The following is a 26,199-nucleotide window of genomic DNA, read 5'->3' as shown; positions in this document are numbered from 1 at the left end:
TGAAACATTTCCTTTCGATCTAGTTTACTTGTAACAATCTTGAACTTGTTGACCTATGTGCCTATTAATTATTGATATAATGTTGCATTATTTAGGATTGTTTCAGCAGACGGCTACATTATTACCAGACAGATGTTTGCTAGACAGGCTGATAGATAACATCTTTAAAAAATCTTAAGTTGCATTTGTAAAATAAGGAGTGTAACTTCATTACTTTCCCCCCCACCTCTAGCTGTCAAAATAGTGATATGCTAGCTTGAAACCTTAATGTAAAATCTAAATATAATAACAATCTCTTTAGGCAGTGGGCTTAATCTTGACTTTGTTGGAACTGTGGATCTGATATTGGCCAATCCTCAAAAATGCAGAGGAAGTCTTCTTAACCAATCTTCTGAAGCTGTTTTTTCTTAAGATTCAAGAAATTGTTTTGCTTTTCAAACTCTTACTATGGAAAGGAGAACTTAATTCCTACTGGTTGCTATGAGCTGGATTGCAACACTCCAAAGACACAGGCATAGCTTGATGCATATCTCCCAGGGAAACCTGCCTTTGATTTTTTTAAAACCCACTGCAGTCATTTTGTCTATGGATTCAGGACAGAGCATATCAAAATGAATTAGTTATAATTTAAAACATGCATGCTGAGCATTTCTAAACCTTTGCAACTACAGCATAGCTTTAACTGAAGCAAGARCGAAGTAATACAATTCTTTGGAGCAATCATATCAAAACTACTCGGTGCAGTACGCAGCTACAGCTGAAGAGCAGTATCTAGCRTGCAACGAGCTTGTTACCATGTGTGCTGCCCTCTTCCCTCTTTCTCTGCTCGTCCTGCTTCTCTCTGTCGCAATCAATTTTTCCTCTGATGTCAAAACGCCACCGCTCACTAGTTGTTTCTATGAAAGCAGAAGAGGCAGAAAAGAGGAAGGAAAGCAGGTGAGGTCACGAAATACAGTCCTGGTGGTTACAAACCAGGCAAGCCATGCTTGTTTTCCATGGGCTTCCTCAGGAGAAGCAGTCAGCTCTGGGGCAACTTCAGAAACACGCAGCTGCAATTTTCAGAAGTGATTTAGCACTAACTTTTAAGTGCTGATGGATGCTTCTGGCTACAATTAGGCACACAGTAGGATTTTCAAAACTGTGCAGGCTCCTACCTCCCTCGGTTGCCAGTGGTGGATTTTACTGCCTTCATGAATCACTTCTATCCCAGTTCTGATTCACCGTTACAGCTGAACTGTGTCTGAAAGTCCTGGCAAAGCTCCCTCGGTTCATCTGTGATTGGACTGATACGTTTAGACCCAACCTCTTTGGTCTCCAAGACTCTCTAGGCTGTGGTGCTGCCCTGGCATTTTCCTGGGCTCCAGGAAGACCAGCTGCACCTGCAGCCCTTTCACAAAAYCAGGGCCTCCCCCTCAAGGCCAGTGGTAATCCCTCCATTTCCCCCCAGTTTAAGCRCATACTTCCCCAGAGGTCCAGCCGTGTCCATCTGGGCTCACAGTTCACGTTTACTGGGACAGTGGAATAGGTGAAGCAAAGAAAAAGAGTCTGTTCAAAAGAGATCCTTTAAGTTAGTCAGAGAATATTAAAAACAGACTTGGGACAAAGCGATAAATGAGGAAACCTGCRCTGTTTTCCTCACTGCTCTGCAGTGTGCCTTGGGTCTTGGCCCGGGTCTTTGAGATGTCCAAGTTTCCCCTTGCTTGTGGCTTCTCCCCTGAATTATACAGCCTTTGCTACTTCTACTGCCTTTTTGCTCTTTTTTCCCCAGAATGCTTGATGAGGAACTGTCATCTCTGTTTTCGCTCGATACAGGTCTCTCTTGTCCAGTCTGTCAACCAGGCTCGTGAGGAAAGCCAAGCCTTCCAYGAGGCGCTCTGCTACTCAGTTCCCACCTCTTTGAAGCTCGGACTTGAAAAATGGTTTTCCTAAATGGTAGTGTCTTTTTTTCTTCTCAGTAGTGCTTGATATGAATAGATGAGCATCAGAGAAGGGAGCAGAACACCCAGGATAAGATGGAAGAATTTATCCTGCCAGATAGAGACACAGAGGCAACTGACTCCCACACTCAAATAGAATTTCAGGTCTGACATGAATAAATGTTTAAAATTCAAGTCCCTAACACTGACTGTCCTCACACACTCTCTGTAGACTCTTATCTCAGGCCTATTTACTGAAATTAAAGGTCATTACAAAACAGCACATTCTTATGTAAAACTCCATAAAACAAGTGCTRTGATTTTAACTGAGTTCGACAAATAAAACATTAAGTGTAATTTTTATTCAGGGCCATGTGTTAGCTTTTGAAAACAAAATGGAAATAAATGATCCAAGTCACAGAGAACATATGTCTGCAAAATAGTGATAAAATATATATATCATATCTGGACATTTTGTGAGTGTGGTTTTAATTCTTATTGCTATTGTGGCTGGAGGCTTTTGCTGTGCAGAAAGGATACACTGTGTTCATATAGCAATACAGAATGATTTTATTCCTACTGCATCAGGAATAATATAATTCTTTGCAAAACTGTGTTTGGTTCCAAGTTTGTCAGCTGAGACACCTTCTTGAGAATGCTGGAAGCTTGTGGAGAGATGCCTGTTGGTCCTGCAGACCGCCTGTGCTACAGATCACCTGTTCACCAGGACAGAAGGGAGACTAACCTGGCCTTTGGTGTACAAACCTAGACTTTGAGGCTGAGAAGTCCAAAAGAAAGGTTGACGTGTGACCAGCTGTGTTTAAACAGTCTCATAGCAGGATTTGTGTTGTTATGCTCTGGAGTTGCTTTGTTAAAAAAGCTTTAAGGGAAATGATTTGTTCCCTTTCTCCCTATAGAGCAGACTGCGTTTTGGGAAGAGAGGCAGCGGCGATGTTTCCTACCATACCAAGGACACTCTCGTGCTATGTGCAAGGGAGAAGGGCACTAGCCTATCTTGTATAGTGACYGTTTCTATCAGGATTAACCAAGAAGGGATGCTCAGAGGTATTAACAAGGTCCTTTCGGTAGCTAAGGACCTCTCTAGTCTTTAAGTTCATGGTTRCCTTAGTACCTGCTGTCCTCTCATTGGCTTGAAATCGTCTTCCACGACTGCTCCTGCAGCCTGAGCCTTGGCTCCAGGTCCTGCTCACGGAGCACGAGTAGGAGTCTCTCACAGTGCTGCTGTTGCATCTTCGTGGTTCTCAGGGCAGTGCAGTTGTGGTGCATTTCTGTCTTTGGAAGAGTATTCAGGGAATGGGCCAAGAGTATAACATCTTAATTAGTTTTTTCTTGTTGAGCATGATCTCATATTGTAGGTACATGTGTTCAGCTGTCAACCCTATTCTTGCAATAAAAGGAAAAACAAACCAATAATAGAAGAGTTGCATAAGCCAGTGCCAGTAATGGCACTGGGTGGAACGCATGAAAAATGAGCTGTGGCTACAAAGCAGATTACTGCTTCCTATTTCTCCTATGAGCGTGATATAAATTACAGTTGTTTAAACTGATGCAGTGACCAAGGAAAATGTTGGAAGCCCATATATGCCTCTGTCTCCATCCTGTTACTCCTGTTTCAAGTTTGTAGACTGAGAAGTTAAGAACTGAGCCCAGACTTTGTTTTCTTCCACAGCAGACTGAGTGGCTTAGTCTCAACGAAAGCATTGCAAATTCACTCTCACGCTTCCTGATGTTATCGTCATTGATGTTGCATAGTGCTTTGAGGTCCTAAGTCATGAAGAACTGGGGAATCAAGCACTGGCTTACCATTTTTTTTTAATGACTAGGGGAAGAAATCTTAAAGAAATCTAGCCATAAAAAAGGAGGCATGTTATTCCAGAAATAATGGAAGCACGGCTTTTTAAAATCTATCATTTCATTTTTTTAAAAGGTCTTAATTTAGATTTAGATGGTAATGACTCATTTTTGCAGCATTTTGTTGTATCACATGAAATGTTTTTTTGGTAAAGGCAGGTTAATGTGACCAGTAGACACATATTCATCTAGCAGTACATTTGTGTTTAAATGGATGAGTAGTTTAAATGATTAATACTACTCCAGATTTCTTTTAAAATCATCTTTTAACACTAWGTCACAAATATCTTTTTTATAAAAAAACTCATTTCTTCAGATGTTCGCTTTTGATACTGGAATCATACATTTGAAATGCTGAACGCATTTAGATTGAATTTATGTAGCATGAATGCCCCCAAATATTTGTAATATCTAGATTTCAAAGCACTGAATTTCACAGGATTCCTGCAGTTCTGTCCAGATTATATGCAGACACCAGGGGAAACAGTCTTCTAGTCTTTCTTTAGTCTTTCTTACTGAAGTCATTGACCTAGCTTCCTCTGATTTCATTGTTTACGTGACAGTAACTCAGAATTCTGGAGAGAATATAAAAACCTGATTTCTCCTTTTATAGAAGTGTCCTGTACTTTTGGATACTCCAGTAGTACTCCTTAGCACTTTCCTCCTATACAAGTTAAAGTTATAACCTCATTTTGGTTTTGAATTAACTTACGTTATCATCTAGGCCAAATAACGCTTTTGTTCAAAATGTTACCAACAAATATGTTGTTTATTTGGATCTAGACCTATGTGAGCTTTGAACTTTTTGAGAAAGCACCTCTTTTTTAACAAGTATTTTTCACCAGAATATTTGGAAATAATTTTATCCACAATTGCTTAGTTAATCGCCTCATCTCTTTTTTATTGAAATGGTAATGATTTACAGAGGAGGAATAATTTTCTGGGCAGTTCTATTCTGACCTAAACCCATTTGACATGGGTATAATCAAGGTTTTACAACTACTTAAGTGAATCAGTGCGAGGGGGAGACATTTGCACTCCTCTGGAAGTGGGAAGTGGTACATACGCAACATCATCGGAGATACTTGACTGAACCTCAAGAAGAATGCTACTAAGCTTTTTGCATTAATTACGCTCAAAAAACCCTCTGGTGATACAGGGGCTAATTTTTAATTGATACACTTAAATCAATTCCTTCATGAACAGACATTTGTTCATTATGGACTCATTTTTACGCATGGCCACTTTCAAGGAAAGCAAGCGAATATTGTTCTGTCAGCAGTCAGGTGCATTAGAGAAGCAATTGCTATATGTCTCCTTCTGATGTGTTTTGATGGTGCTCATTTCTTCTGGCATGATTTTAGCTCCCAGCGATTCAGATGTGTCAGCTACCATAGCTGTAAGAAAACACTGATGATGGATTTATGCCATCCAGGCTTCAACTTGGTGACCTGAAAAATGGCTAAGTATTTGCTTTTGAAGCAGAAGTTGTTTTAGTTATGCAGAAATRTATTTACTGAATTTCTGTATCTCTRTTTTAATGAAGTAGTTTATCTTGATTGTATYCATTACTCTTGCCAGATGACAGTTTCTGAATGAGAAATAGTCAGTGCTTTCTGAATTTAAGGGAAAGAATCACCYTATTCTCCTTAAAAGTGAAGCCATCATGTAAAGTATCATTTAAACTGTCCTGTACAGTCGTTCTAAGAGTCTCACTGTCTGTATTAAGGAGGCGTTTCTCTAGGACTGTCAGAGCACTCATTGTCCAAGAAGGGATGCCTTTCAGATCTCCTTTTGGGGGCAAATAAAACATTATTATTATTGTTGTTGTTGTTGTTATATTGATTTTACAGTAGCTCCCATCTAAAATCAGGTCCCACAGTGCTAAGTGCTGTAGAGCTACATGGAAGGAAACAGCCTCTGCGTCACATACTAGCACTCTAGGCAGAGRTAGGTAAAAAGAATGAAAGGATTAGTGAAAATTTGCTATATATGCAAACAAGGCGCTCTTCCTACCAGATGAATTCCAGCAGCAAGATCAGATTTAGAGGTTTCAGAAATCTTGTTGTGCTTCTAAGCAAACTGCTCCAGCATAAAAAATGGTAAATTRTTAAATAATGAATTTGATATATCTAATATTTATTTTCCATCCAAGTTCCTCTATGGAGGAAGAGCTCTCCTGGGACAGYGTCTGCTCTGGACCACAAAGCATCCACCTCATATTTGTTGAAATTCTTGCCAAATCTCAYGAGAGAAAAAATTTCTACTCAACAGAGATCCCACTGGATGAAGTCAGGAGATCTAGGTTCACCTCTTGGCCTGACTACAAATCCTTGTATGTCCTTGGATAGGTAATATAACCCCTTTATTTCTCCATGTAGCGTTTGCAAAATGAGAATTACATAAAATTATCCTCTGTTGATGCTGGGCAGAAAGAAACCAGATTATTTGGTATATAGTACATCAGAGAGTGACTTCTACCCCTCCCTTCCTCCATCAACTATTGTAATATTTCTTCTATTTCACAGGGAAAATATAACTTCTAGTACAGGCTACCCCTGGAGCACCTCTTAAAGGGCCCTTGGGATTTTCTAGAGTATAATTCGTAACCAGMAATGCTTCCCTTATGGACAGGTTCCTTGACACACCCTAGGTTGAAGGCAGACTGCTGTGGTTTTCCTTTGGCTTCAGGAGCCTGAGTTAACCTTCCTTCTGCAAGTCACTAGTGGAAGTATTTAATTCTTGTCACCACTGCTGCAGCTGTGGTGAAGGGATGATAGAAGTTACTGATCACTAAACAGGCAGAAAACAGACAGAAGTACAGTAAGATGCCTCTGTGCACTTCTGTCCTTGAATCTTAACTTTGGGAAACTTTCATCTGAAGAAGGTTATTTATTCCTTAGACTTAYTCTGTCCTTGGCCTCTGGATTGAAGGTGCCAGTTATGAGAGTGGTTTATGTGGGCTAGAGCTCTGGAAGTCTATTGGATGCAAAGGCCACCTGACCATGGTTAGACAGAAGGCTTTTGGTCATTACCACACCGGTCTGGATGTTTACCAGGCAGTGGTATAGCAGGAGAGTGAATTAAGGATCTGTTCCCTTCAATAAGCGACTGAAAGCGATTGAGATCCTCTCACCAGAAGAAGGAGCTGGTCTTAGGGCATTAAGAAGACGGGGAGGAATTCAGACACTTGGAGAAAGCAGAGCTGCGTATTCATCCAGGAGCTCAGCTTTGTCAGATACTGACTTTATTTGACCATGGAGTGGCCTGTGAGCTGGTGCAGGGGAGAGATGAGAGACCTGCAGCCGCAGAAGTGCAGAGCCCTGCACGTTGGCACAGAGATCGTAGATCCCAAGCAAGGTCTCCAGCAGTTTGGAGGGAGCTCGAAGAAACCAGCYTCTTGTCTCTCTTCTTCCCACACCACTCCCTGTTGACTGAACACTACCAACCTCCTTGAAGGTGGCCCCAGACATTTCTTCTCTTTGAGAAGATCTACAGTTGGGAGTTCCTACCTGTTCGCTTGTTTACAGTTCCCCAGCTCAGACCTGGTGTCTGCTCTCTCCTTTCAGCTAATTGGCAGACAGAGGCCTCGAGGGTTTTGGTTTGGTGCCATCAGACTCCAACTGATTGCAGCRGTGGTGTTCTTCCCCAGACAATGACTTCAGTAGCTTCAGGGCAGCACTGAGCCTCCTAACAAACAGCTCTCGTAAGTCCTTATTAACTGATTACTGTAGTAAGATAATAATTAATACCCTTACTTGTTTCTCAGCCTAGCCAAAAATATTCTCAAGTGAGCTAAAAATGCATAAAATGAATAAGTGATTTATATTTACTGTTTTTAATGGAGCAACTTATTAGCAGCGCTCTAATACAAAGCACCATAAAAACACTCCTGATTTTGTTATGGATTTAGAGTACTGTAATGAAAAGCTGTAAGGAATAAAACAGGGAAATATTCCCTGAGCCAAATTCTGCTCTTAGTTATWTTTAAAGATCTTGGTGAGATGAATCCTAGAGAGGATTTCTTCAGTAAAGGGAAGAGAAATCTCTGACATCTGCTCATTGCAGTTTACCCATTCCAAAGCTGTACCAGCCAAGACAAGGGTACCTACCCTGTGAATATATACAAAAAAATACAAGTGCCGGGCATGCATATCTGCAGCAGATCAGAAGAGCTGTGTTTACAAACACACTGTGCGTTGCTGACTGTACAGGGCAGGAGGCAGTGGGGAGTGCTGCTTCAGTGGAGGACGGCACGTGGAAAACGTCCAGAGTCTTTCTGTTAAATTCACCTGGGTAATAAATATGTCAGGAAGAGGCTTGGAATGGAAACTCTAACTTTTCTCTGCTTTGAGTGATGTAGCAGCACATGGATCCACACTCTAAAGCTTTGGTCAGTGTCTATAAATAATGGCAAAGCCACTGTCTGAATCAGTTTTAAGTAGAATGGGCTAAACTCCCTAGATTATATTTTGGGGAATGGACAAGATGATCTGGGCACACCTCTTCCATCTCAAACTGCCTTCCTGATTCTTGCTAAAGTTTCTGCTTTGCGTTAAAACAGCCTGGGTGCTGTTAGACTTGAGTGGAAGGCAGATTGGGGCAGAATGCTAGAGAGAAGAGGTAAAATAAGCTATTGCAGACAACGAAGAACTTCTGCCGTTACTTGAAATAGATGCTCTTTCGCTTTTACCGTGGCAGCCTGAAGTAATTGTGCTGGCTTGAAGATGCAGGACACGATGTCAGCAACTCTGCAACCAACAGGTGAGATTCAGTTGCAAGCTGCTGTGGCCTGTGACTGTTGTGTGACRCACAGCACACACAAATCCTAGATTTTTTGACAGACCATCTTACTCACATTGTTTTGTTCCAACTGTGAGAGAAGTCCTAAGCCCTACCTCCCACTGATTTTTCGAGATCTCCCACTGGTCTCTCTTCAGTGAAAATATCCATGCAGGTGCRTATCCAGCTTGTGGTTTTACACTAAGATACATATTTAGTATTTATGATATTTCTTTTTGCATGCACTCGGTCCAGCAAATGTTAATAGAAAGATTTTACAAACACCATTAAATACCTGCAAGTATTTTATTGCAATATGTGCTCATATCTGTTGTGAGGATTAAGAAGGTTCTTCAGCTGAATTGTCTCACAAGACTGTGAAATGCCTTACTTGCAACACCATTGAAAGCATGTGATTTTTCATCAGGACTTCAACACTGTTTGAAAAGTCAGTGCTTTTAAGGTGCTAGAGGTGTTAGATCGTTAGTCTCTAGAGATGCTAGAGAATTTTCCAAACTACCATATTTTCACYAATGTGTAAATGAGAAGTCCTGTGGGTATTTTCAACATTTCTTAGGCAGTCSTATCAGTCAGTTACATAAAAGCTAAAGGCTACAAAATTACACTTATCATGAAGAAATACAGTATTTTAAGTTAACGACCATACTGAGCTCTCTGATGTGTCTTAAAATGATATATCACTCTATTTTTTTTTAATTTCCAGAAATAAAAAAGGGTTTGCTTCAGGGCAGAGACAGTCTAAAAGCTTGTGCTAATAAATCTGTGCAAGTTTAGCAGTGCTTAATACAAATTCTGCTTCAAGTGCTTTTTAAATGCATTATCACCTTTAAGTAAATACAGTGGAAGACTGCCAAATGCCTCGATGCTGTTCTCTGTAAATTTATGCATTTATATCATTAGTGCAATAAAATGTGTAAACTTTCATTGAATTTTGCTAACTGATTTGCAGTTTGAATGGTAGTAATTTTATGAGTTTATCAATTATCTTCTAAGTAGCTGCTATAATATTTCTGTTTAGGCAGGCAAAGCACACTCACCAAAATACTTTTCATCTAAATTAGATTTGGTATGAAGCAGTCTGCTGATCACAAAACAGAGGACACTTCCAAGGTATAAAGAGTTCAGAACTCTGAGTTGCTCATTCCTGGTAGGAAACATTATGCCTAACAGAAATATATTTGGGGAGGTGTCTCAGATTTGTAGCCTGCAGGGCAAATTCTTCTCTGCTGTACGCTTTCTGATGCGAGGGGGTCTAAATGCTGCCTCATCGCAATTATTATTAATACATCAAATGTTGCTCTTATGCTGAAAAACTCTGGCTTCGTTGAGAGACGCGCTGTAACAAATTAAGGAGACTGCCTTTGCTCCCATGAGTTGATGTTCTAAGAATGCATGTCCACTTTACATAGCTCTATATGGCTGTAAAGGGTTTAAGGCTGTGGCAAATTAAGCCTGCTGTTTTTTGTGTCACGATGCCATGTGTCAGATTTTGTAGTCCATAGACACTCCCCATTCCCTTGATTCCTCTTAGCCCCTGGRTGAGACCCAACCCGTCACCCCATAATGTCCTCACTGCTGTAGGGACCTGAAGTACCAGCTACAGCAATGACCGTGGCATCAATAGCTTGAGGAGGGATAAAAAGGCATAAGGGCAACCTTCTCAGCACCTCCAGCTGACGCTAGTGTTAGGAGTGCCCATGACAAGGAGAGCTGGTCTATAGCTGTAGGATCTTGGTCTTGATCCATTGACTGGTCAGAGCAAATAAGTCCACCGACAACTTCCGTGCTTTGACGGCATCACAGAACCACAGAATCACAGAGTGGTTGAGGTTGGAACGGACCTCTGGAGATCATTTAGTCCAAGCCCCCTATTCAGGCAGKGTCACCTAGAGCATGTTGCACAGGATCATGTCCAGGCRGGCTTTGAATATCTCAGAGAAGGAGACTCCACWACCTCTCTGGGCAACTTRCTCCAGTGCTCTGTCACTCTCACAGTAAAGAAGTTTCTCCTTGTTTTCGGGTGGAACTTTCTGTGTTTCAGTTTGTGCCTGYTGCCTCTTGTCCTGTCGCTGGGCACTGCTGAGAAGAGTCCAGTGCTGTCCCATCAGTTCTACCTCTTTTAATGGTTTTGGCAGGTTTTTCTGATCATGAATAGGGGAGTAAGTAGACAAAGCTGCAGTGGTACTAAGATGGCAATCCTTTGGTAGTGTGTTTCACCAGCTGTTTTTGTATTAAGTTATGCAAATTCTGTTTTGAACTGTTCTTTCCCATGGTAGGTAGGTCAGTTGGTTTCATATAGGCTACATACATGTAGCTGAGAGGAAGATTTACCTGCAAAATGGTAGCGGGTATGACGACGAGTAGTTTGAGCACTCTCACCTAACAGAAGTCAACACACAGCAGCAGAGCRTGTTAACAATTTTTTAAATCAAGCCATACCCATTTAAGAGCCTACCTCAAGGTAGACATATGAGCAAAGTAATTTTAGAGTGATTCTGTATTGTCTTTTTAAGTTTATCCTTTCTAAAGGGTTTTTGGCAAAAGATACAGCTGGCCCCTTTAAAAATATATATTAAATATAGTCTCTAATTTATAAGTAAGCTGGCCCACCTTAGTACATTTTAAAATCTTTTGAATTTTGACAATAAGAAAGAAAGAATACCTAGAGAACTTGTGTTTTTCTGCCTRTTTTGCTTGAGTTGCAAGTTTAGAAACAGTGGATGGTAAAAAATGGATCAAGTGCCTTATTTGAAGATACAGGAAAATATTTTTCAGCTCCCACTTGAGTTTAGTTTTCAAGAGTGAGTAATAAGAAKGTGGTGTTTGCTTCATTAGTATGCACTAAACTGAGTGCATAGTACAATTATATATTTCAGTTGTAATTAGAGMATTTAATTGATTTGTTTTAACTAAATTAACAAGCATTAGGGAAAAAAAGATTTGTGGCAGATTCTGAAATGTTTTCCACACAGCCAGCTGGGTTCAGCTGAACAGGAATATCTGGCTTATTTCTGGATAATGTTATGAAGATCAAAAACTTTGTTATTTAGAAACTGTTATGAAAAAAAATTGCATTTCTGCTGCTCAGTCTTTTAGATGACAAAAACTTARAAGTTAAATTTCTTGGAATTCTTATGAGGGGGGTATTGTTCCCTTGGGGGCAGTAAAGAAACTGAGCTAGAGAAATGACATGAACAGGAGATGTTTCTTTGCATTGCCATAAGAAACAGAGTTAAGATACAGATTTCCTTCTATCAGATTGGTTAGCTGGTAACTCTGGTATCCACTCAGGCAAGGACAAGCATTATTTAGAAACCATCTTCTTCCTCCTTTTTGGTCACCTACTTCCCTCTGATTTTTTTCCTCATTTTGYAGCCTGGCTCCATACTTCTTCCTGATTCTGAGTTATTCTAACAAGATAACTTTTCACTTCCAGTTTTTAGCATGGAAGCAGAAACGCTGACACAGCATGAGAGGGGATCAGTACGCAGTGTCRCTGCTTGAGACTCTTACTGGAAGTATTGCAAGGCCTCTTCCACTTTATTATTTTTTTTCCAGTCTGATTTTAACAGTTCTGCGTAGACCCTGCCGTTTGCCTCGGTGTAAAGGGGGAATGTCTAAAGTATAGCTTATAAGGTGTGTAAGTTGAATTCCAGTGGTAGATGTATCCAGTGAGGTGCCCTAGCTACCTGGCTGCTGATCCATATGATCCCAGGGATTGCGAGAGCATCTCACCCCAGGACTGACAAGGCTGGGTACCCTGTTCTAGAGAAGCACTTAAACTGTTACATTGCTGTCTGAAACTTATGATTTGGCTCGTCGTTTCTGTTTCCGTTGATAATACGCTATTTTGCATTTTACTTAATTGGTTTCAATACACCCGTGTTGCAAAAATAAATACCTGGAATCTACCCCCCGAGACCCATCCTGAGTAAAATGCTGCAAAGAAGTGTGCAGATGAGAAATGCTTAGGAGGCAGTCGTGGTTTGCTGCTCACGCATATCTGTACTCGCTGACTGTAGTGAACAGTTTAGAAATCTCTCTCGTGCGAGAATGAGGTGGAGCAGCTGAAAGTGCTGTGGTTCCTGAATTTATTCTGCTCTTACATTTACAAGAACACGTAGAATTCAATAGGTAGCTAAATGCACAGCGAACGCCGAGAAAACAAGCCTAGAGCACAGATGGGCACCCTTCTGGTAAAACCCGGGCWAGTTTTTAGGAACAGGTCACAACCTACTGTTTACAAACAGCAGGGACATCTTTGTGTAGCACAGATGACTCACGCCAAGCCAAAACCAAAAAAACCAAAACAAAATCCCCAAATTACCACCGCGTTCTGGCACAGGGTGCTAAAAATAAGGCAATTCAGAATGAAAGGTATGGCCCTGCTCGCAGTCCCCTGTATTAATGAGTCGGGTAGGGACTCTTGGGATAACGCTGCGCTAGATGTGTGAGACATAGAGATCAGAAATGTTTTTCTCCCAAAATATGGTTTTATTTAAACTAAAAATTTCYTTGGGAACTTTTCAGCAACAATTTAGTTTCATTTAGTTTTTTTTTTTTAAGATCCTTTGATAATGTCAATAATTTCATGCCAGTATTTTCAGAAGGGACAGTGTATTTTTTCATTTTGAAGGATTGTTCATATTTACCTATTTCTTAGTTCCTTTAATAAATGTTGAGAATTAAGTTTTGAAATCAGAATTAGATGTGTTCATTTGATCCAATGGAAATAATTCAATTGGCACATAATACCTTTTTATTTTTAGTTTCTTTATATGGGAAATACCAAAATTCATTGCAACCCTGATCACACAAACTCAAAAACCACTGGAAAAATATTTGCTTTGACAGCAATTTATGTTACCAGTAAATCCTGAAATGTATAGTTTGTTCTGAAAAACATGTTGTGTTAAGAGTGTTTGTGTTAAGAAGATTGGTTGGATTATTATGGTTCTGTTTAGGAATGAAAACAAATTTTGAAATACCAGTTTCTCATGAAACAGAAATTTGAGTTTTTTCCCAGCTGCAGGAGACAGTAGGCTTCCCAAAATTTCCTTTTAAAATACAGTCAAATCATATGTCACAAATGAAAATCATGGGGTACAGAAAAACTGTACCTGTGGTGTTGATTTGTCCATGGATCCAGGATCGTACAAGTAAAGAGTTGGTCCATTTTGTTATCCTTTCTCCCAGTTAACAGCCAGAATTTGTTGTTTATAAACAATTGAAAATATTTTACATCTCTAAAGTAACACTATTGCAAAGAATTTTTCTGAAGGAAAATAGGCATGGTTAGTCACTTGTTTCTTTGCACTCTAGGAAATCCATATTTTGCTTTTTGATGCCACATTGCAACAGGAAGTAAAAATGTCTGAATATGGAAAGTGAAACACATCATCCCATTTTGCCTTCGGTTTAGAGGGGTAGAAATGCAAACTTTACAAGCACTAATAATAAGCAGATCTCAACATTTCACTTTTAATGAGTATGGATTCCACAGCCAAAGAGTAAAATTAAAGAATAGTCCCATGTGCCCCTTTAAAAGGTTGCAGTTATAGCCTTTGCTGTTTTTATTACAAGAAACCAGGAATCTGTTTATTATCTGTTTATTATAAGGCAAAAACACTTTCAAGTGAAATATCTTTTCACTTTCAGTGACCCTGCTGAGCAGGGGGTTGGACTAGATGATCTCCAGAGGTCCCTTCCAACCATACTGATTCTATGATTCTATGATTCTGTTCTATGATCTTTAAATTGGAAAGGACGAAACCTCATTAAATACAAGAGTAGGAATGCACTATTGAACTTCTGCTGTACGCTGTTATCAGAATAGAGGAGTTTTTAAAATGTGAAGAGGAATTGATTGCTATCATATCATTACCCTTAGGAGTAACAGAAGTAGTAGTAAATTATTTTAGTGTGTGAGTGATAAATGCATGTAAAGAATGTCAGAGAAGCCAGTGAAGCTGGCTGAAGTGAGTTTCCTATTCTGGAAGAAGCCACAATCCAAAGACAAAACCCAATAAACATACTAAAATGTCTGTCTTTGCTCACGTGAGTAGACCTGTGGGGCAAAGCATAGTGTCAATTAGCATGGGTACTTTAATTGCAGTGATGGCACACCAGTTTGCATCTAGCCGATGATCAGTCTCAGTACCTCCCTGGGAATGTGGTAGTCTGTCTGAAATGTGGACAGAAGAACGCACATTGCAGGAGAACAGTGTTTGGAAGGAGTACCAGGAAGCCAGTCTTTGTCCCCTGCCACTGCACTTCTGTAGGTAGTTTTTTAAAAACCATTTTTATGAGCCACCGAGTCTTTCGTTGTTGTGTCACGCACACAGCACGTGGAACTGGGCTGCCTGGCTTGCCTGAGGCTGTGCCTGTGCAGCCACCTCTGCAGCCCGGGCCACAAGTCACTGCAGCCCACAGCTGGTACCAGTCGCCTAAGACACTGCTGGTGCCTTCTCCCAGCTTGTGGTCATTGAGGTGGGGCAGTATGAACTTYGGCTTTCATTGCTACTTCTCTCTGGTCATGTCTACTTTGTAGGCTGAGAAGAGTGTGCTGAGAGACCTGAACTAGTTGTGACACATTAACAATGTTAAGAGTAGCCTAGGAGAGGAAGAACTGTAATGAGAACATCATATAGGTGCGCTCTGCAAGACAACTCAACCTGGGTATGGCTTAAGAGCTGTGGTGTTGTTTTTAAGTGACAGAGAGATGAATTGCAAGGAGGCATTTGAAGGAAGAGAGGCAGAAGCCTGGACACTGTGTTGGATGGAGCTTGTGTCTGCAAAGACTAATCTTCTCACTACTCTTTTATTTAATCAAAGCTGCTTATTTGTCCAGCTGTTCATGTGTTCAGCTGAGAGATTTTGAAAGGAAATGCTTAAAGCAAGCAACTATGAAGTACCCAGGTGGGTGGAAGCCCTTTGGCTTGAGTTTGATATTCACTGTCAATAGTTTTTGGTGAGCAGAGAGGAGTATCCTTGAGCTGGCAGAGATTTCGTGGAAGAACATACGTAACTTTCTACTTCTGACTCTGGGCTAGGAGTTGCAGCCAATGTGAGTGACACCTTTCCTCATCGTGTGTGTCACCTTGTTCTAATTAAAATGCAGATTAAGTTTTAATTGGGGGATAAATAAAAACTTTTTCTTATCAGATAATAAAATAGGAGAAATGTTTGTAATTCACTTTGAGTGAGAAGTCAATACCAACAACATAGAGCAGGTGGGTGGCTGGTTGGTCTATCACTTATTTACTGCTGAAGAGTGATGTGATGAGGAGAGCAGAAAAATCTAAGAATTTTTCTAAGAATCTAAGAAAAATCTAAGAGTTCAGTCCAGCAAGCTTGGACTGAAGTCAGACAAAGTATCAGCTGAGAGGCTATAATGAGAATCTTCACCTTATCTAGCCCTATAGATTAGATCGTTTAACCTGGGTTAGCTGGTACAAGAGCAGCATGTTTCCAAAAAAATGATGATACCTGAATGTTGGACTCCAACACTATGGACAGCAAACTCTAGAGTTTTGCTGGCTCTTAACAGCCAATATTAACATGCATTGTCACTCCTGCCAGACCAAGGCTAGGACTATTACCAAGAAACTGTGGGCATTAGAAGCCTTGTCCAAAAGATAGCTTGCTAATTACTAGTTCTCCCAAGGCCGCCCTCCAGGAAAATTTTACTTCTTTCAAATGCTGAGACTTGGTGTTTCAGAATGGAAAGGTGCTTGTACACAAGCAAACCTAGATGATGTAACTCATCAAGGTCTAYGGATAAAGGCTTGAATTGAGGTCTGTGGATACAGGCTTGAGTCATTTTTCAGAGGAACTCTAGAGTGATCATCTCAGCTTCCAACAGCACTTGGCACAAGGGTTTCTGGAAAATGCTTAACAAGTTATCTCTGGTCATTTCCAGGGAAATGCTGAGTGTCCCTGTTATTGTAATAAAATTTGGTAAAATAATAATGTCTGCTTTCAAGCTCTTCATAGTGTTTTATGTTAATCGTATCAAATATTTCAAACGGAGGAAAATTTATCTTTCTGGAGAATAGTGAGATACTACATAAAGGAACAAATATTTGCACTAGAAAGGGTTTTTTTAAGAGACCATATTCTTCCAAGAAATGTTACATTTCAGTGCCTGCAGGTTTTAGTTTTTCAAATCAGTGTGGTAGTCAGTATGAGTTAAGCTTCCTAACTGAGCTATTAAGTATAATTAAGCTAACGAATGCATAGTCAAAGACCCTAGCTCATGTTGAGAGATAAAAATGATCTATATCATGGGAAAAATGCCTTTTATCTGAGGATAGCTCATTAAGTATTTTGAGGTTTGTCTGTTTAACATAGACACTTCCCCGGCTATGTTGCTGTGTAGATTCGTAATCTCATTTAATTCCTAGAATCATAGAATCAGGAAGGTTGGAAGGGACCTCTGGAGATCATCTAGTCCAACCTCCCTGCTCAGCAGGGTCACCTAGAGCATGTTAGACAGGGTTGCATCCAAGCAGGCCTTGAAGATCTCCAGAGAGGGAGACTCCACAACCTCTCTGGGCAACCTGTYCCAGTGCTCCGTCACTCTCACAGGGAAGAAATTCCCCCTCACGGTCAGGCAGAGCTTCTTGTGGTTCAGTTTCTGCCCACTGCCTCTTGTCCTGTCACACGGGACAACTGAAAAGAGTGTGTCCCCATCCCCTTGACACCCTCCCTTCAGGTACTTGTACACATTGATCAGATCCCCCCTCAGTCTGCTCTTCCTCGGGCTAAACAGGCCCAGCTCTCGCAGCCGTTCCTCTTAGGGCAGGTGCTCCAGCCCTCTGATCATCTTTGTAGCCCTACACTGGACTCTCTCCAGTAGCTYCATGTATCTGTTGGACTGGGGAGCCCAGAACTGAACACAGGACTCGAGATGAGGCTTCCCCAGGGCTGAGGAGAGGGGCAGGATCACCTCCCTCAACCTGCTGGCAACACTCTTCCTAATGCACCCCAGCAGACCATTGGCCTTCCTGGCCATAAGGGCACATTGCTGGCTCATGGTCAGCTTGTCATCCACCAGCACTCCCAGGTCCTTCTCTGCAGAGCTGCTCTCCAGCAGGTCAGCCCCCAGCTTGTACTGGTGCCYRGGGWTWTTYYTCCCTAGGTGCAGGACTCTGCACTTGCCCTTGTTGAACCTCAGGAGGTTCGTCTCCGCCCACCTCTCCAGCCTGTCCAGGTCTCTCTGAATGGCAGCACAGCCCTCAGGTGTGTCAGCCACTCCTCCCAGCTTGGTACCATCAGCAAACTTGCTGAGGAGGCACTCTGTCCCCTCATCCGGGTCACTGATGAAGAAGTAGAACAGGATGGGACCCAGTACTGAGCGCTGGGAGACACCACTAGCCACAGGCCTCCAACCGGACTCCACGCCACTGATGACRACCCTCTGAGCTCTGCCTTTCAGCCAGTTGTCAAGCCACCTCCCTGTCCAGTCGTCTAACACGCACTTGCTGAGCTTATCTAGGAGGATGTTATGGGAGACTGTCTCACTTGTGGAGACAGTGTCAAAAGCCTTGCTGAAGTCAAGGTACACAACGTCCACTGCCCTGCCCTCATCTACCCAGGCAGTCATTCCATCCTAGAAGGCTATCAGGTTGGTTAAGCAGGATTTCCCCTTGGTGAATGCATGCTGGCTACTCCTGATCACCTTCTTTTCCTCCATATGTCTGGAGATGACACCCAGAAGGAGCTGTTCCATCCCCTTTCCAGGGACGGAGGTGAGGCTGACCGGCCTATAGTTGCCTGGGTCCTCCTTCTTGCCCYTTTTGAAGACTGGAGTGACACTGGCTTTCTTTCAGTCCTCAGGCACCTCTCCAGTTCTCCAGGACTTTTCAAAGATGATGGAGAGCTGCCTGGCAACAACATCCGCCAGCTCCCTCAGTACCCGTGGGTGCATCCCATCCAGGCTCATGGATTTGTGGATGTCTAGCCTGCCCAGAAGGTCTCTAATCCTGTCCTCCTCAACCAAARGAAAGTATTCCCTTCTTCAGACTTTCTGCCTCACATGCAGGCTCCAGGATTCTTGACGGCTGCCCTTAGCAGTGAAGACTGAAGCAAAGAAGGCATGAAGTAATTCTGCCTTCTCTGTATCCCTTGTCACCAGGGCCCCCGCCCCATTCAGTAGCTGGCTCACATTTTCCCTTGTCCTCCTCTTGCTGCTGATGTATTTGAAGAAGCCCTTCCTGTTGTCCTTGATATTCCTTGCCAGACTGAACTCCAGCTGGGCCTTAGCCTTCCTCGCAGCATCTCTGCGTATTCCAACTGCATTCCTATAATCCTCCCAGGTAGTCTGTCCCCTCTTGCACATTCCGTGTATTTTCTTCTTCTGTCTGAATGTGGCTAAGAGCTCCTTGCTCACCCATGGTGGTCTGTTGCCCCTTTTGCTGCACTTCTTACTCATAGGGATGCACCGCTCTTGAGCTTGGAGGAAGTGATGTTTGAATACTAGCCAGCTCTCCTGGACCTGCCTTCTTTCTAGGGCCTTAACCCATGAGATTCCACCAAGTAGGTCTCTGAAGAGCCCACAGTCCGCTCTCCTGAAGTCCAGGGTTGCAGTCCTGCTTGTTGCCTTCTTTCCTGCAGGATCCCGAACTCCACCATCTCGTGGTCACTGCAGCCAAGGCTGCCACCAACCTTCACATCTCTAACCAGTSTCTCTCTGTTGGTAAGGACAAGGTCCAGCAGGACACCCTTCCTCGTAGGCTCCTCTACCATTTGCGGCATGAAGTTACCACCAATGCATTGCAGGAGCCTCYTGGACTGTTTGTGCCTTGCTGTGTAGTCCTTCCAGCAGATGTCAGGGTGGTTGAAGTCCCCCACGAGAACCAGGGCCTGCGATCGTGAGGCTACTCCCAGCTGCCTATAGAAGGCCTCATCAACCTTCTCTTCCTGGTCAGGTGGCCTGTAGTAGACACCCACAACTGTGCCCCCYYGTGTTAGCCTGCCCTTTGATCTTTACCCATAAGCTCTCAGCTGCCTCCTCCTCCGCCCCTAGGCAGAGCTCGATGCATTCCAGTTGCTCTCTCACATAAAGAGCAACTCCACCACCTCGTCTTCCTGGCCTGTCTTTCCTAAAAAGCACATAGCCATCCATGGCAGCATTCCAGTCATGAGCTATCCCACCATGTCTCTGTGATTGCAATGAGATCATGGCCCTGCGATTGCACGCAGATCTCCAGCTCTTCCTGTTTGTTCCCCATGCTACRTGCATTGGTGTACAGGCCTTTCAAAGAGGCCCCCAACCCAACTTGTGTTTTGTTGTCTGCCGTGCCTCTATGACATCCCCCCTGCCCCCTCCTACCTAGTTTAAAGCCCTCTTTGCTAGGCTGGCCAACCTGTTTGCAAAGGCAAATGTGCCCCACTTGGTGAGGTGAATCCCATCTCTCCCCACCAGTTGCTAGCCTTCAAACCATGTTCCATGGTCATAGASTCCAAAACCCTGTTGCCAACACCAGCGGCGTAGCCAGTTGTTGATTTGGAAAATCTTCCTACTCCTCCTCCCATGTCCCCCCCCCTAATTGGCAGGACCGATGAGAAAACCACCTGGGCTCCCAGACCCTTGACCACCATGCCCAAGGCCTTGAAGTCTTCTTTGATTGTCTCTAGTTTGTTCTCTATATCGTTAGCACCCACGTGAAAGAGCAGCAGAGGGTAGTAGTCTGATGAGCAGACAAGCGTTGGTAGCCTTTCAGACATATCTCATATCCTCATTCCATTTACTTCCCTCTCATGGGCAGCTATAGTACCTTTTGCACTAGCTTTAAGGGTTATAAATCCTATATTCATCTAGTCAGCTACTAGAGCATACTTTCCCTGGAGGCTTGAGGGAAAACTTAGATCTTTGAGCATGCAAAAAGGGGTGCTTTGACCTGGGCTGAAGAGTTAATCTGATGAAAACTTAAGCGTGGCCTCAGCTGAGTTCTGTGCTCAGTTGTGGTGAGCCAAGGAAGGACCAAGCCAATGAGAATRTTCTGGCATCAGTTCTTGGAGGTTACAAGAACCTTATGTATCATTTTATGTATTTTCTGTTCATGTGTATATAATCAATTCCAGTGGCGAGGCTTGTGTTTTGGTTCATACTGCCAAGCTAGGCAATGGACTTGGCTGTATTCTCAAACCTCTTGGCTTGGTAAATGTCAGAGCCTAAGCAGGGCTTCTCTTTGTACTCCAGTCTCATACAATTGGCCTGAATTATGTGTGTTCCCTGAGAGTACATGCACAGCCATGAATACAAATCGAACCTACCAACGAGCCAAACATAGAGGTCGATGAAGCAAATATTTTTGTCTCCCAAAATTACCTTTTTTTGCCTCCTGGCATAGCTATATGAGGCCCAGGCTTGACAAGTCTTCTAGGTCCCACATGCCAAGACCTAAAAATGAAGTAAAGCAATAATAATAATAATAATAGTGTAAATACACTGACAGTCTCTATTAAAGTTCCTCTGTGACTTACTGGAATCTTGCAATTCTGTACCTAAAGGAAGGTATAAATTCTCTAAGGAAGATGGCATCGAAGGGGATTTCTGCAATGGTTTCTTCAGAGTGGTGATTCTCTTAGATGTCCTCAGATAACAGCACTGACTGCTGCAAACACAGCTCATCAGTTCATTATGAGATATTTGAATCTCCACTAGTACATAGAGAAGAGCAAGATAATAAACAAAGGAATGTTTATGGAGTGAACATTACACACGTTATCTTTAGATGAGTCTTGCAGGTTTTGACTGGAGAGTGCGAGATGCAATTTTGCCCTAGTTTTATTGAAGCATGGTCAGGGATGCTATTCCAGCTGCAGCTGAACAAAGTCAAGAAAGTATCACTCTCAAGATGATCTAGTTCAAAAAAGCCTAAACAATAAACTTACTAAAAAGTGTTTAGCTAAGCTAGATCGTTCTGACAGAGCCAGATTTGGGAGTGTCTGCACATGCAGTTATTTGGCTCACTGGGAAGGGTGGTAACCCCTAATGGGGGGCAGTGGATAAACAGCTGTGGGCAGGCTGGAGGTGGTAACCTCTTAACCTGGCTCAGCTGCTGCTGGAACAGCATGTCAGGCTGTGCTCTTAGCTACACAACCCTGGGATTTCTTCACAGATGAATTCTTAGATCGAAGGGCAAACTGCTGTCCAAGTTTGCTGTGAGATGTACCGCATCCCAAAATGTATGCATAAATATACATTCCCAAACGTGTGTGTTAAATGAACATTCAGTACTTACCAGCGCCAGGACATAATGCTGGCTCCCATTCTGCCTCTAGCCGTAGTGGCTGGAGCACAGCATGTTCCAATCGGCACATTTTGCTGCATGAGTCTCAGCTGTAGATCCCGACTGGAGTGAGGCTTCTATTAAATGCATCTGTACTTGTGTGTCTTTGGTCTGTATCAGATTCTCCTTAGGTTACTTAAACTGCTTCCAGACAAAMTTCTCATATACCCTCACAGCTCCAGGATATTCTTAACCCTCTCCTCACCTACAATCCATCAATCACATCAAGCCAGTACCTCCAGCCAGAATCCTCTACAGTGCCAAGTACTGTTTCCCTTGCAGGAAGAAAGATTAATTGGTTAAACATGAGGTGAACAAGCTGAAAAGAAGCCACTGCTCCACAAGGCTCTCCGAACACAAGGAGGAGAGCAGGGCTGTGCTTTGCAGAAAGGTCACAATGAGCTCACGCCAGCAGGAGGATCGTGTTTTGGGCAGGACTCGCTGGGTGGAGGGAGCTGGCTGAGACATCCCAGGGCTGAACTGGCGAGAGACAGCACAGAGGAGCATGGAGGGAAGTGCCTGACCACACCAAAGGAAAAAGGGGTGGGGGAGAGAACTGGATATGAGGGCTGTAGGCACCGAGTTGTTTGAGATTTGAAGCAAGGATGTGGAAAGAGGTGGCTTACCGCTATTAATACCTTTGTTGTGTTCTTCCCAGAGCGTCTGAAAAACTATGAAAGGGGAATGACGACACCAATAAGATGCTTTACTGTGAGGTTTTTCCTCAGGTTTTTTTTCCTCTGTGCTCTCAGTCTTGACTGCACTGCAGGACCACGATGCCTGTGATCATATGGATCACAGAGACCTTGTAACAATCAGTCCTAGTCCAGCTCCTGAATCCCATACCAGAGGAGCGAACACTTGCCGCCAGGCCCTTGGCTCTTTGGATGCTGTTCTTAAGGAGCTCCACGTTCTGCAGATTTCCACTATGTCTAGCAGCGGGTGGGAGAAGGTGGCGTAAGGAAGATCCCGTGCATGCCGCCTAGTTGTCCTTCAGAAGTTTCCCTTAGTCTKTCTGCAGAACTGCTTTCAAGGTGACTTTCAGTGCCCTATCGGGAAGGAAGTCCCACAGCACCAGGGCCCKATGTCAAGGGGCAGCAACTGGTACAGTGCTTGTGGCAGTTGCTGGTTTGGCAGGTCTCTGAAATCTGTGACATCTAGAAACAGTGCAGTCTTAAAAAATCTACAGCTCCTCCCACTGTAGAGTGCCTCTGCTACCTTCCTCCTGTATCTTTCTGTTTAGGAAAGGCCATTCTGTCCATGAGACAGACTTTGGGGGTTGTGGAATGTTTTTTTTTTTTTTTGGATCTTTTTTGTTTTTCAAAGATATGAGCATGCTTGGTTCCAATTGCCTTTTTATCTTGGATGTTTAATACTTCTGGGGATAAGGCTCAGGAGAAAGTGAAAATCAGACTTTGAATTATATGTTCACTTAAGGTTTGCAGGATAAAGCTTGTGGATTTACGTTAWAAGAGTTCAGTCAGATGTTGCTTCAGAAAATGGATGCCCTGTGGGAAACATTACTCTGCCCGCTTGCAAGTCCTCTGTTGATTACCTTAGCTCCAGTACAGACAGCCTGTAGCAGCCTGCAGCTGGTGCAACTGAAAGGGCAGATAGTAAATTTGGCTTTTGTATCTGCTATTTTTTCTAAATGATAGTTTCAGTGATCATCAGAAAGACCAACTTCTTCCAAATCTCCTGCACTGCAGGACTTTGTGGGCACTGGTGCTGCCCAGAAGAGTCGCATGCCAGAACTTGCAGGACTGGAAGAATGGATTGCCGGGGCCTGGCGTAGGAGCTGCAAAACCTGTTGGACCCTGAATCCTATTTATAAAGGAGGATTCCCTAAACTATTTGTACGTGAAAAGTGGGAGAAGACTGTGAGGAAGCTGTTGAGAAAGCATGAGAGGAAAATAACAGCTAACTGGGAGATAGAACTGGTACTGGGTATGTTTGAAGGCACTGAGAGGGGGCAGGGTTTTACGTGTATTGTTTTTGAATGCTAGCCATTATTTAGATCTGTACAGAGCAAAGAAACAACCTTGTACAAAGGTTGTATGCTTTTCTAACGTTAAAAGCTAAGCTGCAGCTTACCTCAATTTGAATAGAATTATTTGATTACAACAGACTGTCCCTTCCAAAAATGAAAAAGGAATACAAACTTCAGCTGTAGAGATACAGCTTTGTAGGCTCGGTTAGTCACCCAAGTGGTTTGAGAAGGGCATGGAGGCAACACCTCTTGGGGACAGCAGTCTGGGTAAAGCAGACAGAGATTCTTCTCTCTGCATGGAGTCCGGTGTATGTAGTCTTTGGCATTAGTTTTCTGAGTGACCTTAGCCTAGTAGTATAAATCTTAATTGCAGCTTTAAATGATGCTGAGATCAGATGGGTGAAGATTAAGGAAACAGCTCCAGAGCTTTGCTTGCGGTGTGGAGGACGTCTTTGGGAGAGGGCTCGCACAAGAGTTGTGGTAGTTGTTACCATTTGGTTTAGAGATACCAGCAGAGCAGGGATACTTGTTACCCCCGTCAGTTTGTTCGGGTGCAAACCACGTGAAACACTTCATGAAAATGCTTCAAGCACTACATTGACCATGAYGATGCTGCGCAAGTTGAGGACTGGATCTAAACTGCCTGAAGCTGGACGTGTTGTTCTGACATTCAACAGCACCATTTCCCAAAGACACAGCAAAAGCTTCCTTTGTGCTAGTTAGTTCCTTTTCTGTGAGCAGCTGCTTCCAAAGAAAATGAAAGACTAGAAGATTTGGGAGAAGTTGTCTAACATCTTTGGGTTGATGATCATTTAAGCCACTGCACTGCTCTTTCTTTGCTGGCATTGGTGAGGCATGATGGTTTCCTACCAAATTTAATGTCTTCAAGAAGTCGGTAATCTTTATCTCATACTTTAATGTTGGTTGCAGCTAATTTCACACAGCAAATTAGACAAAATAATTGAACTACTTTTACCTCCTGAACTCCACAATGAATGAAAATAGTTTTTTGGAGAGTAACTTGAGAGGGTTAAATGTGTCTCACCGGTGCACTCGATTTGACAGGCTGATGCACTTTGTCTAGATGATAGATATGAAAAACTAATATCTCAGTTTTCAGAGGGGGTTCTGAAACTTAAAATCGAAACCAGATGTGCAACAAAAAAGAGCAGTGTATATTACAAAGTGTTGTGAAATAGCCCAAGGGAGGCAAATAAGCAAAAACAGCCCTGTTACTTAGCAACCTGCAAAACAAAACAAGTAACAGCTTGGTTGGCATCTGACAGGGCAGGTTTTGCTCTTTGCAGTGGAAAAGACGACTGGAGAAAACTTGGAGTAATTTTGGCATTCCTGGTGACCCGGAAACAGCCTCCTTTTCAACAAAATGGTTACCTGACTTCTACATTCCCCCAGGCCTCCTCCCTGCAAAAGCAGAGCACTTCAGAAATACTCGTGCTCTGCTCTTGCCATTCCTATTCTGCCACCACCTAACCTGGTGCCTAACGCAGGTCATCTTTTTTTTCTGTGGTTTCTCTCTTTCTGAAGTCACTTCCACCCTCACAAAGCGGATAAAGTGAATGTAAGGGCTACCAAGCCAAAATAATTTTGAACATTTTGCACAGGTATAAATGACTAGATAAACTCCGGTTCCTCACACACTAGTGTGACTAGTGGGTAGAAATGGAAAGAAGTGTTCAGTAAGTAAGAAGTTAGGCTTAGATACACAATTAATCGGTTCCCACAGCATATTTCAATCAGTCTGTGGCAATAGCTCTCCTTTTTCATTTGATTTCATTTGGTCTCTTAAATAAAATAGTGCATTTTATTAACCCTCCTGAATTAAAAAAAAAATCAGAGCTCAGGTCACAGTATATTATTAGATTAGGTTTCATAGTCAGTTGCTTACTTAAATGAAAGCTATGGTGCCCACTAGAAAGCTCGCTGACACAGCTGTGTCCATGAAGGGTCGTACCTCTTGGCAACACAGCTCTGCTGCCAGAAGCTCTGATGGAAATGGCGTTCCACCAGCACCAGCCCGTTTGGTCAAAGAGCTAGCTCYGCTTGGGGAACTCTTGCTGGAACAAGCCGCGGGTCTGTCCTAGCCCTTKGCCAAGACAGATCTACTGATACTTCTGTCTGAGCAAATTCTTTCTGAGAAAATCCTTTCTCGTGTAGGCAAGCCAGGGGTGATCAGCTTGACTCCAGGACCTACAGCTTTAAGCAAAACCACRGAGTGTCCAGAGATTTGTAATCAAATTGCGAGAGGTAGCAGTTGTGATGATGACGGGGGGTGGGGGTGGGGATTTGGCTGTCTGTTTTT

The 26,199-nt window shown here is 42.8% G+C and overlaps 2 long non-coding RNA genes across 9 annotated transcripts in view; one reads left to right on the top strand and one right to left on the bottom strand.

Annotated features, from left to right (window-relative positions):
- Positions 1-26,199, top strand: part of LOC146594060 (uncharacterized) — a 171,249-nt gene that overhangs the window by 108,744 nt on the left and 36,306 nt on the right. For 5 of the 8 annotated variants that reach the window (XR_014896238.1, XR_014896231.1, XR_014896232.1 and 2 more), the window contains 3 exons: positions 6,063-6,139; positions 7,358-7,494; positions 8,490-8,552. The exons of 1 other annotated variant lie outside the window; for it this stretch is intronic. This is a non-coding gene — a long non-coding RNA (uncharacterized LOC146594060). The remainder of the gene's footprint in view (positions 1-6,062; positions 6,140-7,357; positions 7,495-8,489; positions 8,553-26,199) is intronic. 2 more of the 8 variants (XR_014896233.1, XR_014896234.1) reach the window with 2 other exon arrangements.
- Positions 5,355-21,893, bottom strand: LOC146594061 (uncharacterized). Its single transcript, XR_014896239.1, has 3 exons — positions 21,842-21,893; positions 20,926-20,997; positions 5,355-5,579 (listed from the first exon to the last, which is right to left on the bottom strand). It is a non-coding gene; the product is annotated as an uncharacterized LOC146594061 (long non-coding RNA).

This window comes from Rhea americana, unplaced genomic scaffold, assembly GCF_003343005.1.
Source record: "Rhea americana isolate MKP2758 unplaced genomic scaffold, rheAme1 scaffold_27, whole genome shotgun sequence".
NCBI classification, from domain to species: Eukaryota; Metazoa; Chordata; class Aves; order Rheiformes; family Rheidae; genus Rhea; species Rhea americana.
The sequence above is the reverse complement of the archived record's forward strand: the minus strand, read 5'-3'. Positions and strand labels throughout refer to the sequence as shown.